Source organism: Schistocerca serialis, chromosome 3 (assembly GCF_023864345.2).
Source record: "Schistocerca serialis cubense isolate TAMUIC-IGC-003099 chromosome 3, iqSchSeri2.2, whole genome shotgun sequence".
In the NCBI taxonomy this organism is placed as follows: Eukaryota; Metazoa; Arthropoda; class Insecta; order Orthoptera; family Acrididae; genus Schistocerca; species Schistocerca serialis.
The window spans coordinates 331,005,315-331,024,441 of record NC_064640.1 but is presented as its reverse complement, the minus strand read 5'-3'; positions in this window follow the sequence as shown (position 1 = coordinate 331,024,441).

Genomic DNA, 19,127 nt, shown 5'->3' with positions numbered 1-19,127 from the left:
TTCGTCTAAGTATAAAAAATTATCAATTTTACATTTTTTATTGCTCGCAACTTAGGTCAGATTCTTATGCTGTTGTTGAATTTGGTTTTCTCACCAGATATTTGACTGTTGTGTAACTTTTTCTGGAGTTTACTCGTTCAAGTTCTGTAACAAAATTAGCTGAAAACGGCTTTTAATGTCGTCAGTAAAGTTCTAGTAATATTTTACCTCTCCCTTGAATACAGACAATAGTTGTCGTTCCATGTCATAATGCTTTTCCTCTGGTTTTTCTACACTCTTATTAATTTCTACAGAACATAGTTAACAAAAAGCCGACGATTTCAGTTTCTGACAGTTGTCCTTATACAGAATTTTCCATTGATCTCTCCCATGATTTCACTCCAGATTTTGCAACTGTGAGTGTCTCTTGATTAACTTCAATGCCCCATATCATGTTGACTTAACACATTTATTTCTGCTGAGTTTTTCAAAGATAAATGTTATCGCGCGGTTTTTATTTCACATAACTCTGTATTATGGTATTGATTATAAAGTCCAAATCTGTTATAGACAAGATCTTCCTTTTTCGGAACCTTATTAACTTTCTCCCTTTCGTTAATCTCCTATGCGAATTATAATGTCTGTCGATATTGAGAAGAACTGCTATTCTTTCGGCCAAGAACTATGCACTCAGACGAACAGCATTATTTATCACTGGTGGAGAGAGTTTTTTTGTTTGATACGTTAAATATACTGCATGATTAATTCTCCTAAAATAAATCTACATCAAATGAATCCAAGCAATGAAATTGGGCTGTTTGTGCAGACCATGTGCTAACACGAGCTAAGTTTCTCTAAATAAAACTAGTAAATATACTAAATGAGATATTACACGTGTAGACCACTACCCGACCATTGTACAACATCCCACTCCAACGTCTTTAGATCCACTTGGGTATCAGGCTCAATGCTGATACAGCTGGACAGGTATATGGGAACAATAGACTTTAGATTGCCTTTGTGGTCACTACACTCAAAGTTTTCCATGGTACCCTAAATCTAGGCGAATAATGAAACGATTCCTTCTGCAATGTAGTTACCCATCGCCTCTCTTCACGTCCCTGACTCAGATGTTGTTCTGTTTTGAACGGCCTCGATGTCACTGTATTACTAAACGCCATCCTTCGTTCCGGAAAATGTGTAGGAGGAAAGCAGCTCATCGCCCATGGACATCAGTTTTCAGTCAGTGTGTTGGCCATTGCAGTTATTGCACACAAGACTCTAGAGGTGCGCAGTGTGTGTACACATCTACTGAACTGGTTATAATACTTTGTACCTGGACATTACGGGTGGTATTTTATTTATGTTCTGGATGACACTTCAGCCTTTGGTTCTGATGTTCAGGTCTTGGCATCAGAATTGGATGATGACATTTTTGACAGGACATAACACTCCAAGATGGCGTTGGCAGGAAATTTAAAAATCCAAAATGGCGAAGGTGGGAAATTTACAAAAAAGGGGAACCACTGTCGGAGAATCTAGGAGATTTTTATAGCATTCATTAAAGTGAAACCCCAGCACTGTATTTTAAAGATTGACATTAAAATGAAACCACGAATTACTATGTAACTGCCATGTTCAAAAGTATCCAATTAATTATCAAAAATATTCAAAATATTATAGTATTTCCAAACTCTCATTGTGTAAATTTCCACCATGTTCTGCATTATCCAAACTAAATTATTTGTATTAAAAGTTACATAAGAGCATTCTCTCTCTCTCTTTCTTTCTCTTTCCCCTCCCCCTCCCTCCCTCTCTCCCTCCTCCCCTCCCTCCCTGTTTTCATACCATTGAATTCAATCTCACATAATATGATCACAAAGAATCAAAAAGTCACATACAGTATTTCCATATCTGCCTCATTAGTAAATATCATCTCTTTTCCTTGTTATACACTCACGAAAAAATACTTCAGTACTGTGTCACGAAATTCGATCTCTCGCGCTTTAATATATTGTCGCAAAAGAAGCTGATTAGCACCGTGGTGTAGTGGTTATGATACTAAACTGTTGCAGGGAGGGTCGTGAGTAGAATAATGTCACGTAGAAGAAAGTGTAGTTAGATGAATGACGAGCATTAACTACGGTTAACGAAGGTTTATTCAGCACCTGCACGTACAAGAGCGCGGAGCGAACTGCCTCCGGCCAGAGCACATACAGTAAATATAAAACTACACAAAATTCCAGTATAATGATTCTTGCCATTTGTGGATACTTCTAGAATGTACTCGAACCGAATATAGAAATTAAAAGTGTGCTCTTCTGGTGAGTTTCGAACTCACGACCCTCCATGCAACAGCTTAGTACCATATCCACTATACCACGGTGTTACTGCCACAATATCATTGATGAATAGTGAATTAGCAATACCTTACTGAAAAGATTCCTACCTAAGCCTGTTTGTAACAAATTCATAACCCTACTTCTTCTTCTTCATATCACTCTAAGTAGATCTGAAACTTCTATATCAGTTTTAGTCTTTTAGAGTGGCAGCTAATACATATTTGGAGTGCACAAAAATTATATGCTGATTACAGGAATAAAATAAATTACAGAGGTGACGGAAAAATATACAAAACAAACAAAAGATATTTCAGTTACAAATTTATTACATAAACGTTGTATTACTTCATTTGTTCATCACACAACGAAACGTAGTTATTCACCTTCAATACTTATTAAAATATCATGTATTGAAAACATTAGGTCGTTCCAATTCAAAAAACTGTGTGATACATTTCCAGCAGCTAACCAGGTTTAACAGTTGTAGCTGACTTAATAAAATCAAACTGATACTGAGCTGAGTTTTGTGGGCAAACAGTATACAATATGAATGTTATTACTTTTACGTAACTATATATCAGTTTGTTGTACTGAGTTCGAAACAATCCATTATAATAAATACTTTCATATTTATCACACAATTCCAGTGTAACAGAGTCTCCATAACCTCTATTGTACTATATCTTGACCCACTATCTAATTTACAAACTTACTTCCTAAATGGCGTTTGGATCATAGGCTAAACTAACAACGCTGTTTGTGCCGCAACAGTCATTATTTAGAGATTGAACATTAATTTTCCTTACGGTTTTACCTCTTGCTACTTTATGAAGAGGAACTGACGTTTTATATACACAGTTAACACTACGCACCGAGCGGTCCAAGGCGCTGCAGTCATGGACTGTGCGGCTTGTCCCGGCGGAGGTTCGAGTCCTCCCTCGAGCATGGGTGTGTGTGTTTCTCCTTAGGATAATTTAGGTTAAGTAGTGTGTAAGCTTAGGGACTGATGACCTTAGCAGTTAAGTCCCATAAGATTTCACACACAGTACCACGCACATACGAAAAAAAAAATGCTTTAGTTCATACAGGTATCTTTGAAAGCAACTGTTTGCATGCTATTCCCTCTGCCAGAAGTCGGGTGTATTCGGAAATACAACCGGCAACTTACTACGAACCTCCGTCGGTGGCTAAATAAATTCAGTTGTCAGTACTAACATCACAAATCAGAAAGTGGCGCATATCCACATGGAATACTGATTATTAACATAACTGTGGTGCTTACAGTACACACTAATCTAAATCCTGAATTAATCATTTAAGTGTTTATGGCTGGAAGACGTTGGCAGTTTAATTATAACGATGATGTAAATCTTGGATCATCGAGTTTCATATTCCAATAACATATATTTATTGGTCCATGAGTAACACATGAAAATTATATTTTTAGACACTGAGTTAATAACACAAGTCAACGAACGAATTATTTTAAAAAACAGACTAGTGTCGCCAGAAACGCATTTGTGGGTAATATTAGTTGAATAAATGCTTAATTACTGTTAGAGGCAGCAGTTTAATTCGACTGTTGTATCTTCAAAACATTCAAGTAAAAACAGGAATGGCTCTGAGCACTATGGGACTTAACTTCTGAGGTCATCAGTCCCCTAGAACTTCCAACTACTTAAACCTAACTAACCGAAGGACATCACACACACCCATGCCCGAGGCAGGATTTGAACCTGCAACCGTAGCGGTCGCGCGGTTCCAGACTGTAGCGCCTAGAACCGCTCGGGCCGGCCAAAAACAGGAATGAGAACTCAGTACACAGCCTTTCTATGGACATAAGAAGAAGGAAGTCACCATATCAGCATGAGTCTGACAGAAATTATTAGTCATTTTAAAGGCGATGGTGATGGTTAGTTATAGTATATCCCTGCATTTAACATGACAGAAAAAGAAAGAAGTATGCAGTCCGCTGTGTGAAGCGCATATTACGGAAAGAGATAAACGATAGCTAAAACTGTCGAAAATCCTGTCATCGATCGACTGCGTTACTCTGCGGGCTTATGACGGCTGCAATTATTCTGCGTCATGTCGCCGCGCTTTGTGTTGGTGCAAGCGCTAGTACTGACTGGCATGGAGCAGGCACTTGTAGCTGCATAGTCCCAAAACAACGCTCTCTACATATTCTGAGATTTCTTGTGAATTTAGGTATTTTCCAGACTGTTCTTCCTACGGAAAACGGAAGTGCAAATTTTCTCAGGTGCAGCTGTGGTAATATATCAGAATCTGGAAGGCTGTCCAGTAACACCACAAAACGGTAGTTTCAGCAAGTGGTCGCCCGAACTCTCTGTGGTAGTTTAGTAATTCATAGGCTTTGCCTCTCCATTTCCTAAGGTTTCCATCCCTTATTGTCTGAACTGGACGCTCGGTCCACCTGCCCAGTGGAAAGCTTTCGTCCTGCTCGAGTGCCGGATTAAGATGGCATGGCCCACGCGTGTTTACTCCTTCCGTTGCAGTGAACTCTCTTTCTGAGCTGCCTTTAGCGTTCTTGGCCCATGGGAGAGGCTTGTTCTTCTTCGAAGTAGGAAAGTTCCCGGGAACCGAATGCAACAAGGTTAAGAAGGGCGGTGAACCCTCTTTCTGAGTCGCTTTTAGCGTTCTTGGTCCGTGGGTAAGGCTTCGTCTTCTTCGAAGTGGGAAGGTTGCCGTGAACCGAAAGCAACAAAACGCAGAAGGGCTTTTATGAGGTTAATTTCTGAAACACTCTTCCGGAAGGTTCTTTAGAAACGTTTCTTCGGTATGCTGTCAGTGTTATTCATGCGTTACTGTTTTGTCTCTTTGATAGGTATGGTGCTGTGATCTGGAAAAATGGGACTTCGGAGTAAACTTTGCCCATTGCTCCCTGCGAAATTAGGTTATTTAGCCGCAGTTAGAACACTACCTCCCGTAAAGGTCCCTGACTCTTCATTAATGTTTGGTGTCTCAACAGTCTCTGGTGCCGACGCATCTAAAAATCGTCCTCAGATTTATGATCCTGGCGTACTTTGACGCGAGAAATCTCCTTCAAATACCACAAATTGTGCGGTCGATGTTATTTACAACGCGGTCACACGTACATGGAAATCAAAACTTCCTTACTAAACACATGTTAAAACCGCCGCCTCTTTTCTGTACTGCGCTCTTACCTCAGTTGTTTATTTACCCCCTTGAACAGCTTTTCATCAGAGTGCGATCACTAAACCTTTCATATGCTTCGCTGAAATGCAGTGCCACCATTATTCGTGCTGTTTTCATCTATGTGGGCGTATGCCTGCGCACACTCCCGCCAAAACACTGTACTCCGCGTAGTTGACTCTAATTGAAAATGTGCGCATCAAATCGCCAATAACCCTCTTTCCCTCAATATTCATCAAACATTCATAACTTCATTTTGAAGCGTCGCGTTGATTACATGCCCAACATAAACTTGATGTAATCACCCCACAGTTGTTTCTTAAAAGAAGACGTCAAGAAGATACCTAAAATTCATAATTACACTCAAAAGAGATATATCACCACAATCCACCATCAACATTGTGATCAAAACAAAGACTTGATCAGCACAGACAAAGTTAAAACTTCTAAAAATCCAAACATAAAAAACATTATTTAATAGAACCTCAACATAGTTCCCGCCACCCAACGTTTGCACATCTGTTTGTGATTTTATATATCACACTGACGGGTATCGTGAGTTCGTGGCTCTTCGGACCTGTGATTTAGGGCCCTGATTCCATTTTTTGCGAACCCTACTTATCCTGGTTGCAACTACGTGGCATCTCGTCTCTGCAGTCGAAATTGTTCCTATGGCCATTACTGTTACTCCAATTATTCTGGTTCGGCTGGTTAATGTACGAAGACGGAGTCTGTCGTGTTCTCTCTCATTATAGTTTCGTTGTGGTCTCGTTGGAGGTTGATTGTTGCTGTAATGAGCTGCGCTGTTCCCACTCTCATTAATATTCTCCAATCCTAGCAGTAGTGATCTAAAGTCGTCCTCAGTTTTCCCACGGCGACCTACCGAACATACACTATGTGATCAAAAGTATCCGGACACCTGGCTTAAAATGACTAACAAATTCGTGGCGCCCTCCATCGGTAACGATGGAATTCAGTATGGTGTTGGCCCACCCTTAGCCTTGATGACAGCTTCCACTCTCGCAGGCATACGTTCAGTTAGGTGCTGGAAGAATTCTTGGGGAATGGCAGCGCATTCTTCACGGAGTGCTGCACTGAAGAGAGGTATCGATCGATGTCGATCGATGAGGCGGCACGAATTCGTCGTTCTAAAACATCCCAAAGGTGTTCTGTAGGATTCAGGTCAGGACTCCGTGCTGGCCAGTCCATTACAGGGATGTTATTTTCGTGTAGCCACTCCGCCACAGGCCATGGATTATGAACAGGTGCTCGATCGTGTTGAAAGATGCAATCGCCATCCCCTAATTGCTCTTCAACAGTGGGAAGCAAGAAGAAGCTTAAAACATCAGTATAGACCCGTTCTGGTAAGGTGCCACGCAAAATAACAAAGGATGCAAGCTCTCTCCATGAGAAACACGACCATACCGTAACATCACAGCCTCCGAATTTTACTGTTGGTACTACTCACAGTGGCAGATAACGTTCCCCGTGTATTCGCCATAGTCACAACCTACATCGGATGGCCACATTGTGTACCGTGATCCTTCACTCCACACAACGTTTTTCCACTGTCCAATCATCCAATGTTTATGCCCTGTACAAGAAGCGAGGCATCGTTTAGCATTTACCGGCGTGATGTGTGGCTTACGAGCAGCCGCTCGACCATGATATCCAAGTTGTTTTACCTCCCGCCCAACTGTCATACTACTTACAGGGGATCCTGATGCAGTTTGGAATTCCTGTGTGATGGTCTGGACAGACTATTACTTATAACGATCCTCTTCAACTGTTGGCGCTCTCTGTCAGTCAACAGACTGTACGCTTTTGAGTTGTACGTGCCCCATCACGTTTCCAATTGACTATCACACCGGAAACAGTGGACCTATGGATGTTGAGGAGTGTGGAAATCTCGCGTACAGACGTATGACACAAGTGAAACACAATCAAAAATGGTTCAAATGGCTCTAAGCACGATGGGACTTAACATCTGAGGTCATCAGCCCCCTATACTTTAAAAAAAAAAAAATTTCTTTATTCAAATTATTTCATACATTGTAACCCACCACCTAATACATTAGTGGGTCTTAGATCTACATAACATTTTATTGATATTAGCAGCATTATTAACTTCTATTTCTAGTGTTAGTGAACTTACTTGCTACAGGAAATGAGGAGTTAGCTTCTTATTGGGTAAGATCTAGTTCTACTCTTAGCTAACTAATCTATGGGCTACTTCCTGCAGCGTTATAGGCGTGCCAGTTGTTAAATATAAACGTACTGTGTGGCCGTGCCCACTGAGCTAACCCCAGTGAGCAGGCCCCTGGCACTGGGCTGGCCTTAAAGAAAATCGCTGCAGGTTCTGTTAGGGGTCTTCTATCTCCAATCTACTAAGTGGTTAAATTAATACTAGGTCATAATCGGTGCGCAGTTGTCAAATTCGGGTGTTGGCGCTCTCTCCCCCTTGTTCCAGGGCGTGGCGGATTCCTACCGCCACGGCGATTGGCCAGTCCACGCCCTGGCGGAATGGGATGGGTCGCCTTCAGTTATGTCATGTCTAGTGGTTCATATATTTTCCCTGAGGTATTCTTGCAGGACCTTTGCTGACACCTCGCTGGCTAGGCGGTTTAATATGGTGAATGTGGTAGAGTCCCTGATTAACTGGTACGTGTTGTTGTGAGGCAGCTGGTTTCTTAAGTCACCGGCTACGTCATCAAAGACAGAGCACTCATAGATCACGTGATCCGGAGTGCCCCATTGTGCTCCGCAGTCACACGAGGGGGTAGCCCTTTTCCCGAATCGGCATAGATACGCCGGATATGGTCCATGCCCTGTGAGGAAGTGCACCAGTCCCTTGTTTGGTTGAAAATGCGAGAGTTGGAGGCGTTCTTTGATGTTTGGGAGCAGCTGGTAAGTCCTTCGGTCTGTTGTCTCTGCGTCCCAGAGTTCTTGCCATAGCTCTTCTCCTCTCCTCTTAATTGCAAACTTGTCCCCCACCCGCACTCCCAAGATGCTCTCGGTCTTTTCTACCTCTCTTCTTTTCACCCAGTACCAGGCTGCCTGTTCCCGGATTTTGATGTCCAGGAACACACCCCCATAAGTGTTAGTAGTGCCCCTCCTGGAGATCTTCTGTACGCTCCGATGGAGCTCAGAAGCATGTTACGTTGCACCCTCCTCACAGACATAGCGGGCACGACCCTCGTGAGCCTGTGTGCCCACACTCTGGATCCGTAACCTACGATGGAAACGAGAATGGTGTTGTGGTACAATTTTATGAGTTCTGGTGGAAGATGAAATCTGCTGTGTTCTATCATGATCAAGTTGTTTAGAGCTTCTAGTGATCATTGTGTAACTGTTTCGATGTGTTTGGTGAAGTTCCACCTTTCATCAATTGTTACCCCTAGGTACCGGGCCTCGCGACGCCGAATCACCGGTGAGCCCTCGATTCTTACCGTTGGATTCCTGGCCAATTGGCCTTTCAATAACAGGTATGTTGACTTGCTAGGCGCAATAGTCATTCTCGTGTTTCGGCACCACTGTGTAAGAATTGCTAGTGTCCTATTGATCCTAGGTTCGAGGTCTTCACGACTTCGGCCGTCAACCAGCAGAAGGACGTCGTCAGCGTAAGCTATCGCCTCTAGCACATCCACACTATTTTCCAAGCTCTCCAGGAGAGGCTCCATATTTATATCCCAAAAGAGTGGCCCCAGGACAGAGCCCTGTGGACACCCCTTCGTGATTTTCTTGCCAATTCGCTAGCTAGGGGACGATAGCCAGACCTCTCTTTCCATACAATAGCTCCTAAGACAGCCGTATAGCGGACCTTGACACTCCTTCTCCCGCAAGTAGGAGAAGAGCGAAGGCCACCACAGGTTATCAAAGGCGCCACTGATGTCCACCATGACGCCAACTATGTACTTGTGCGGAGACGACCCACAGACCTCGGATGCGAGGGCAATTGCGTCACATGCAGATCGCCCCTGCCGAAAACCGAATTGTCTGTCGCTCATCCCGCACAACATCCGGTGTGCTGTCAGTCTATCAGCTAGTAACCTCTCCAGCAATTTGCCTAACAGGTCCAACAGACAGATTGGTCTATAATACTTTGCTTCTTTAGGGTCTTTGTCCCGCCCTTTTTTGATAATTACGACATTGGCCTGTTTCCAGATTTTTGGGAATGTTCTGAGGCGCAGGGCCTCATTGTAAATTCTTGCTAAAGGTGTCACCAGTTGAGGAGCGAGGTAATGCACCACCTCCGCGATGATGCCGTCTGGTCCTGGGGCCTTTCCTTTCTTTAGTAATTTTATGTGGGCTGCCACTTCCTCTTCTGAGAAAGGGTACACCATGGTGTTATTCTCGTACTCTGCCTGTATAGCTTGCCTAATTAGGCATTGTTCTTCTGTGTCCTCTTCCTCTTTATCATCAGGGAGGAGGGAGTGGAGGAGGACCTCAGCAGTTTCCTGCCAAGATCCAGTCATCCGGTTCCCATCCCTGATAGTGGAGAGCGCCATTGGCGACCTGATTTTCTCTCTTACTATTTTGTATGGAGTGCCCCAGGGATCCATAGCCAATTGGCTGTGCACATATTTCTTCCAGCATTCCAGCCTGACAGTTCGCAGTTCCTTCTGTAACTGCTCTTTAGCTTCCCTGTATGTTCGTAGCCATCTTTGTTTTTCTTCCCAGACGACACTTCGCTGGTAATACCTCCTCGCCCTCCTGACAGACTGACGCATCTGCCCCAGTTCCGCAGACCATGGTGATGGAGAAGCCGCAACGGCTCTCCTCCTGGTTGGTACAGCAGCCTTGGCTGCCCTGGTAAGAGCGCCCACCAGATCTTCAGCGTGTTTGTCGATATTTTCGTCATCATCTGACCATGTCGGAGGGTCAAACTCTCTTTCAAGGCGCTCCCAATTGGTCTTGTTATAGTATAATTGTACTTCCCACCCTATGTCCCAGTGACACTCCCGATCTGAAATTGTAAATGTGATCAAGTTGTGATCGCTGGTTGTTTCTCCATCAGTAACTATCCAGTTTTGTATATTGGCAGCGATGTTGGTGGTCATCATCGTGATGTCGATATTAGTTCCATCTCCTCCCCCTCCTGTGTAGGTGGGGGGGTTTCCTGGTCTATTGGCAATGAGGAGTTGTAGAGACATGATAGTCTCTTCCAGCTTGCCTCCTCTCTCATCTCGAGTGCCACTGTGTCACAGGGGGGATTTGGCGTTCACCTCCGCCACCACAACTGCCTTTCTACCCCTCAGCACCGTTGCACCTGCGTGAGTTGGTCAAGGTAAACGTCAATGTCTGTACCGTATTGAAAGTACATGTTTATTAAGTATATTACGCCAATTGGTGCCTGAAGTTCGATGACATTGCAGTGATCCTCCGAGAGATGTTAGAGCACCGTTACCTGCAGTGCCTTGTTGGTTATTATGATGGTGGCTTTCGGGTCGTCTCCGAAGCTTACCACTTGCCAGCTCATGGCAGCAAAGGCTACATTCCCCGCAAGAGAGTATGGCTCCTGCAAACAGAGCACATCAAGGCTCCTCTCCTCCACCACTCTTCGAAGCACCTGCATGACCAGCCTACTATTATGTACGTTTAGCTGCCCTATCTGTATTTCTGTAATTATGGGAAATATGTGTGTACATATGATGCTGGGAAGGTTTTCGTCCAGTCGTAGGCTATTCTCCCATTGGATAGGACAGACTGATTATATATTTCATCTAAGTTGTAGGTTTCGTTTCTTCTCTCAAACACCTTCTTTACTAGATCACGCAGGGCGCCAAAGTCGGTGGGGAGATTCATAGTCTTTAGTTGTACCCTGTCAACAGCCTCCATGACCGAGAAGGTGACCTTACGCCCGTACCTATGTCCTACTCGCACTAGATGTCGCAGTGCAGTGGTCAGGACAGCCGGCTCCTCCAGGCGGGATAATTGTAAAGAATGTTCGAGATTAGGGTATATTCTGATCGGATCAACCGCTGTTCTCACAGCTGTTGGTTGTCTCGAGTCAGTACTAGTGCTATTTGTTGTATGTGTATTTGAACTTGTAATTATGTTGACCTGCACCGGCAATTCCAGTACAGGACTCCCTTGAACGAATGCTGGTCGGCCCACCGCTACAGGACGCCTGTCTTGAGTTGCCTGATTTCCTGGCGATCGTGATCCCCAGCAGTACGGAGAGGGAGCTGCCGCTTGTTCTTGTGGGTCCGTTTGGACACACGCATCCTTCATTCTCTTCCTGCCATCACTTCCTGCTGCGAGTGTTGCAAGAAACTGTTTGAACTGGGCTGCTCTTGCCGCGTCCCTTCTCCTCTTGCATGGGGATTTTCTTTTAGGCATCCTGGGTGCCGTAGTTAACTCAGCCATAGTCGGTTCTTGATATTAGCCTCTGCTCCAGCATCCTGTACGTTGGGCAGTTGCGACCAGAGGCATTACACGTCTGTTTTCCTCTTCTCATGCAGGGGACGCATATTGCAGATTTTGTGCAGTTTTTTCTAATGTGACTTTCTTCTCCACACTTGGAGCAAGCCGACTTCCTTTCACAATATTTATGCACATGGTCAAGATCGCCGCAATTATGGCAGCGAGGTACCACCAAAAAGTCCCGCACGTTGATGGCGTGAAAGTCAATGTAGATCCTACCCATTGAGGTTAGTCTCTTCCACATCTGGCCAGAGACTTCCGCTACATGATGTACAACGTCTTTGTCTCTTGGCCCCGTTTTAAATTTAAGTTTGAATTCATTTTTAAAGTCATCAGTACTTATATCATCAAAATTCTGATTTCGGATTGTTTCCTGGAGTTCATCATTGTCATATGTGACTGGTATGTCATACATAATAACAAGAGGATATCTCTTTCTTGGGGGTTCACATTTTACTGCTTTACACAGTTTGTGATTGTTAAGTATTTTGTTCCGGTCATCTTCCGTTGCCACATCGACTATTACTACATTCTTTGCAGCTTTCACTTTATTTATTTTGATTTTGTCTTTTGCAGGATTAATAGTTGTTGTAAAAATTTCCTGTACTTTCTTAGTGTCTTGACCGGGCAGTGGCCTCAAAAAGACAGCAGTGTCCGGTCTTTGTGACACTTTTACAATGGTATCTCTTGTAGTCTGGCTCTTAGGTGCCGTTTGAGTGACTACATTAGCCCATGATTTTGTTGGCTGCTTGCGCAACCTTTCATTTTCCTTCTGCAGTTCTTCAACTCACCCCTCGAGCTTCACATGCGCGATAGCCCAGGAGGCGAGTTCATTTTTTAAGGTCAAGATCGCAGCCTGGCTTATCTTTCCATTTTTTACATTGGCTTCCAGGTATTGTGTAATCCTGGCGTGCTTCTCACTAATGCTTTCCTCGATCTGCCCCGTGCCCTCTGATGGGGAGGGAACAGTAAGGGAAGAAGACCTCGAAGGCGCACATGAGTTGCTTGTCTCTGTCTCAGCCATATTGTTGACAAGTGGAAAAAGGATTGGGAGCCCGTCTCTTGCCCTGGACCGGCTCCTCTGGCATGGGGGGGGGGGGGGGAGGGACTGTTGCAGCTCGCCCACCGGCCTCGCCCTAAGGCCAAGGGCACTCTTCGAACTGCGGGGTTCAGCGCGCCGTTGCCAGCGCACTGGTCCCCTTCGGTGGCTCCGTTATCGTCGATTTCACCCGCCGCTTCTCGGCAAGTGCACCCCGCACTCCGGAGAGGCGGATGCACCTCTCGCCCTTCGCCGCTTACTAGCCCGAGCTTCCACCTGCCGGCGAAGGACCCACTCCTACTCAGGTGGTGGGTCGGTCACCCAGTCGTTCAGCGGTCTGGACCCATCTAACCTAGCCCAGGCGATGTCACCACCTCCTGGGTTTGGAAGAACACGCCCCGGTTACCCAGGGGCGCGGCGAAGCACCCTTGCCGAGTGGCGTCGCGATCCCACGCCGACAAACGAGGTCTCCGGCATGCAGAGCACCTGATGGTCTGTACCCTGCGAACAGAAAGGGACTGATGTTCGGTCCCTCGACACAGCTCCCCCTGTGCCACGCACCCTTCGCTTTCGCATCGGGTTGGGTCGCAGCTCTCCCTTTTGTCGCAAGGCAGAATGCCGACCTTAACATCTGGCACCACGGGAAGGCGGAAAGAGCCACTTGGGAAGGAGAGGCTATAAGAGACGCTTCACTTCCCCTGTGAGGACTGCCGCGGCAAACCCGACTGGGAAGCGATACGCCCCAGTGCGAGCCTCCGTGCCTTACGGCGCTCCGGCAACGGGCGGGCCCGTGCCGAAATGCGCCGTCAAGCGACTGACCTACTTAGAACTACTTAAACCTAACTAACCTAAGGACATTACACACATCCATGCCCGAGGCAGGATTCGAACCTGCGACTGTAGCGGTCGCGCGGTTCCAGACTGAAGCGCCTAGAACCGCGCGGCCACACCCGCCAGCTAGCTGATACAACTACAGCATTTGACGTAGCACATGCGAATCAAGTCCGTCACTGCAAGCTTCTGATCTAGGAACTGTTTTTTATTTCACCATTATCTAGAAAGGCTGGACGGGATTCCACATTCCCGATTTAGCAAAGCTCTTTCCTAAAATCATCTCTTCAGTCACAGGAGCCTGCGCTCCGTTTGACCAGTAGGCCGCTAGGGATTTGTATCTGAATTATCTGTAGGAACCACAGGTTTGCACTGCTGTCTTCATTTTATTGTGGACTGCCCCGTAGATAAAATCTAGCCCATACTGCACAGGCGACGTGGAAGACACGGAATAATCCAACTGTTCTACCTAAACTCTCGGGCAAAGATTTCTATTATGTTCACGGTAAAGTAGAGTTTTCCGCAGTTAAGTGATGGTCATATACTCGTTTTTCTGTTGACCTCTAAGTCTCATTGGAAGTCCAGCGCGGCACAAAGTATTCTCCACTCAGACCTCAGCGGAACACCTCTACTGCCCTTCAGAAACTGATCAGGGCTATTGCTGCCAAGTGTGGATGGTAAACGATTAGCTATCGCGCTGGCGTCTCCTTGCGCGTCTTACGCCTGTGATATTTTTACGCGTAAGCTACTCAATTCCCGAGACAACGTGTGTTCGCTCTGATTTCATACCTTATTTCACTTTTCCTGAGTCTCTTTGAATCTGATGAGTTCCTGTATCTCCTCCAAGGCAGCTGCCAGCGCAGATGAGGCCTTATTCTAACTAATGTCCACATTAGACACTGCTTTTGCAAGTCGATTTTTTATTTCTGTAGGAATTCCCACCATTACTTCCTGTATCTATTTTACACGCGAGTCGTGGCTAAGCAATGGCGCCAAATCTTGTTTATTTGTTTCCAAAACATCTCGTTATTTTATTTGAGTTCCTGAATCTCATTCGTATTCTGCTCAACTACTGTTACGAGTGCCGCTACTGTGGCCCTGTATTTCTGCTCTATTTTCTTCGACAGTTTCTCCCGGTATATCTTAAACGCCTTTTCTCTCAGTTCCTTCTCTCTCTCTCTCTTTCTCTTTTTACAGCTGCATCCTTGAGTTATCGGAGCATACGCATTGTGTTCTCTAATCCTTATGTTGTATCTGCCGCGGGAGTGAGTATCCTCGCTGGCTGATGCAATTGAGCTGTCGCACTGTGTGCGGTCTGTTCCACCTTATCAATCATTTCCTGCTGACTGACGTCTATCGTGGCTAATTGCTCTGCTCCAGTACCCAGTAGGGACTCTTTTATGGACTCATTCTCTTCCTCCTGAAACTGTTCATTTCCAGTACGCATTCCGTTTTCCTCAACGGCCCGTTCTGCCTCTGCTTTCACCAACGCTACTGTTTCCTTTTTTTTCCCCTCTATCTAGCTTGGCCCCTAGTTCTCATTACCAGACGTTATACCTTCCTAACCATAAGACGACCCATGTACTGAATACACCCATGCCCCGTTTACTAGCAACCCCGAAAATCGCGTAAACAAAAATTAATTTACATGTGGATAGGAACCACAGGTTGCAAAGAAATGCAAAATCCGCAAAGCACGCACTATAGTTAATCAGCTGTGTGCTTCAGTTCATTATTCCATGGATAAGAGATCCGGCCTGCCGATCAAAAGAAAACAAATTCGCATCCCATACCTTGATGGAAAAGGACTGGCAAGGTTGCCAAGTATGCCAGAGGAGCCGTATTCGGAAATACTAGTGGCAATTTGCTACGAACCTCCGTGGATAAGTAAATTAATCCAGTTGCCAGTACTATCGTCGCAGATCAGTAAGTGGCAGCATATCCGTTTGGAACAGTAAGAGTGATTATAACTGCAGCGCTTCCAGGAAATTTTATTTAAATCCTGAATTCATCAGTGGGCCTCAGTTAAGTTTTTATCGTTGGATAGCGTTGGCAATTTAATTATAAAGGTGAAGTAAATCTTGAATAATAGAGTTTGATCTTCCAATAATATACATTTATTCATCCATGAATAACACACAACAGTTACATTTTTTAGATATTGACTTAATAACACAAATCAAGGACGGAATTCTGTAGAAAAGTAGACTAGTGTCTCCACCAGCGCATTTGTGGAATATACTGGCTGAATTAATGACTACGTCTCAACGAACATAGGGAGCCGGCCGTGGTGGCCAAGCGGTTAAAGGCACTACAGTCTGGAACCGCGCGACCGCTACGGTCGCAGGTTCGAGTCCTGTCTCGGGCATGGATGTGTGTGATGTCCTTAGGTTAGTTAGGTTTAAGTAGTTCTAAGTTCTAGGGGACTGATGATCTTAGAAGTTAAGTCTCATAGTGCTCAGAGCCATTTTTTTGAACACAGGGAGAAGGAAGTCACCATATCAGCATGAACTCAGAGAAATTATTAATAATTTTAAAGGCGATACATGAGTAGTGGTTAGTTACAGTTTTCCCCTGAATTTAATACGACAAGAAAAGAAAAGAAATGCAATCAGCTGCATGAAGCGCATGTTACGGTAAGAGGCTGGCGGTTGGTGGGAGACAGCAGGTTCGATGCCACTCCTTCCTTGGTGGGACAGTTAGACCAATTCGGTGATTGACCGAATGAAGTGCGCCAAGCGGAGATACCGTGGTCTGAAGTGAACTGAGGGGTTTTGCTGGAGGAAGACTCAGGGAGATGGATGGAGAGTCCGCGCTGGACGCTACTAGCGGGACCGCAGCGACTTCGATAATCAGATTTGGACTTTGCCTTATGCCAAGTCTTCAGAGTTTGATTTATCAGTTCTCGAGGCCTAGATATGTTTCTAGCAATTGTGTCTAGGATTGTGGGTACACCCCGCAGCTGCAACAGCGTGCTTAACGTCAGTCAGTATTAGCGCTTGCAGCAACACAACGTACTGCGACATCGCGCAGTTTCATTGCAGACATCGTAACCCAGCATAACAATCCTATCGATCGATTACCGGAATTTCAGCTGATCGACGAGAGAGGTGAATGGCACAATGTATGCAAATCACTATGTAAATTGGAATAATGTGAGAAGACAGCCTGACACAGCCCAACGTTTCACAACTGTACCATGGTAAATCATGTACCCAGCGCTGCTGATGAAGAAGTCAAATTCTCCTGTCAATAATATCTGAAGTTCTTTAAACAAACCAGCACTGCTGCTCCAAATTTCGCAGTGAGGCATCTGTTGGGTATGTTCCGCAGGTTGCACTTCCGCTGTCATCCAGATGCTTCAAATACTGTAACATAAAAGAAGAGGAATCGCTGTTTTCTTGAATTATACAAATTTGATAACTGATAAGTAAAACTCAAATTTTGTTAGTAGTACTAGTAGCGAGCATTAGACTTCCATTTCTGTATTTCTATGATGCAACACACAGGACAGCAGCAACCGCAATGAGTACCGTAGAACCATCTGGAATGGACCTGGAGGTCTAGATTCCATCACTATGTGCACTTTCTAAATTCGCGTGTTACACCTACATAATTAATTACTAGCCACCGTTGCTGACTTCTAGCTGACTGATAAGATCTTCCATTTGACCTCGCAAGGCAGCGTGGAACATACGTGTCCCTGATGATTTATAATTCTTTATCACCAACAGCAAAAAAGCAAGAAAAGTACTATGTCTTACATTGATCTGTTCAGCCCTTTTAAGCTGTACTGGAATACAAAACAATCGTATTTATATAATATAATTTTCAGTTCAACAAAATATTACAACTTAAATATGTTTTCCATGCTACTGAAACTTGTCACAAGCTGAAATAGTATTCCAGTATAGAGACCACCAGGCATCTCGCAAGCCACAACACCTGAACTGGCTACGGCATGATTTTGTTCTTGCGCGAAATCCATTGTTATCTTGCCGAGATTTTTATACCTTAATTGTTCGTCTTCTCTTTAATGTAGCAGGTAATAGACATGTCTTCTAAATATCAAGACTTTGCTAAAGCACCTAAAGATATAAAGTGAAATGCGTTATTGATAAGCAATACTGAAGAGAAGTATGGAATTCCATGAACTACCTTGTCAGACCATGTAATGGGAAGTCCTGTAGGAAAGCATGGAAAAGAAATTGTTTCATGTAGAGGAAGAAACAATTATTGCAGATTATCTGGTTGCTGTTTCAGAGTGGGGCTTTTCATTTTCGAAATTTAACGTTCGGTTATAAGCAAAACATTATCCTGACAACAACGGACGAAATGAAAAGGTGTTCAAAAAAAATTTCCCCGGAGTGCGTGAGTGGACGGTTTCATTCGTTGACATGCCATGCTGTCAATGAGAAATTCAAGAAATATCCCTGCTATGAGAGCAAAGGTACCGTACTTTTAAATAGTTAGTGGTACTATTGATTTTATGTAGTTTTCTGTTTTACAAAAAGCACTCCGTCTTCAGGCCACGAGTGGCCTACCGGGACCATCCGACCGCCGTGTCATCCTCGGTGGAGGATGCGGATAGGAGGGGCGTGGGTTCAGCACATCGCTCTCCCGGTCGTAAGATGGTATTCTTGACCGAAGCCGCTACTATTCGGTCGAGTAGCTCCTGAATTGGCATCACGAGGCTGAGTGCACCCCGAAAAATGGCAGCAGCGCAAGGCGGCCTCTATAGCCACCAATCCAAGTGCCGTCCACGCCCGACAGCGCTTAACTTCGGTGATCTTGATGTGTCGACAGAAGTGCCGACACAGTGTGATTTGAGGGGACCGCAATGCACGCTATAAACACACGAAGGATGGCGTGAGGTCTGAAACAGGATACGTAATGAATGCTATAAAGAAAAGTACGTAGCTTTTGGAATACTTAACTTTAATCCATCCTTGTTGTATTCATCGTTTTTGATGAGACATGCTTTATACGATAAGTATCAATTGCTATGTAAGGCTAATGGCGCCTTGCTAGGTCGTAGCCATGGACTTAGCTGAAGGCTATTCTAACTATCTGCTCGGCAAAGGAGCGAGGCTTCGTCAGTGTAGTCGCTAGCAAAGTCGTCCATACAACTGGGGCGAGTTCTAGTCCGTCTCTCGAGACCTGCCGTGTGCTGGCGCTCGGTCTGCGATCACTGACAGTGGCGACACGCGGGTCCGACATGTACTAATGGACCGCGGCCGATTTAAAGCTACCACCTAGCAAGTGTGGTGTCTGGCGGTGACACCACATTCCTCCCCCGCAATTCGGCGGACGGTCGTGTTATAAGGCATCCGCCC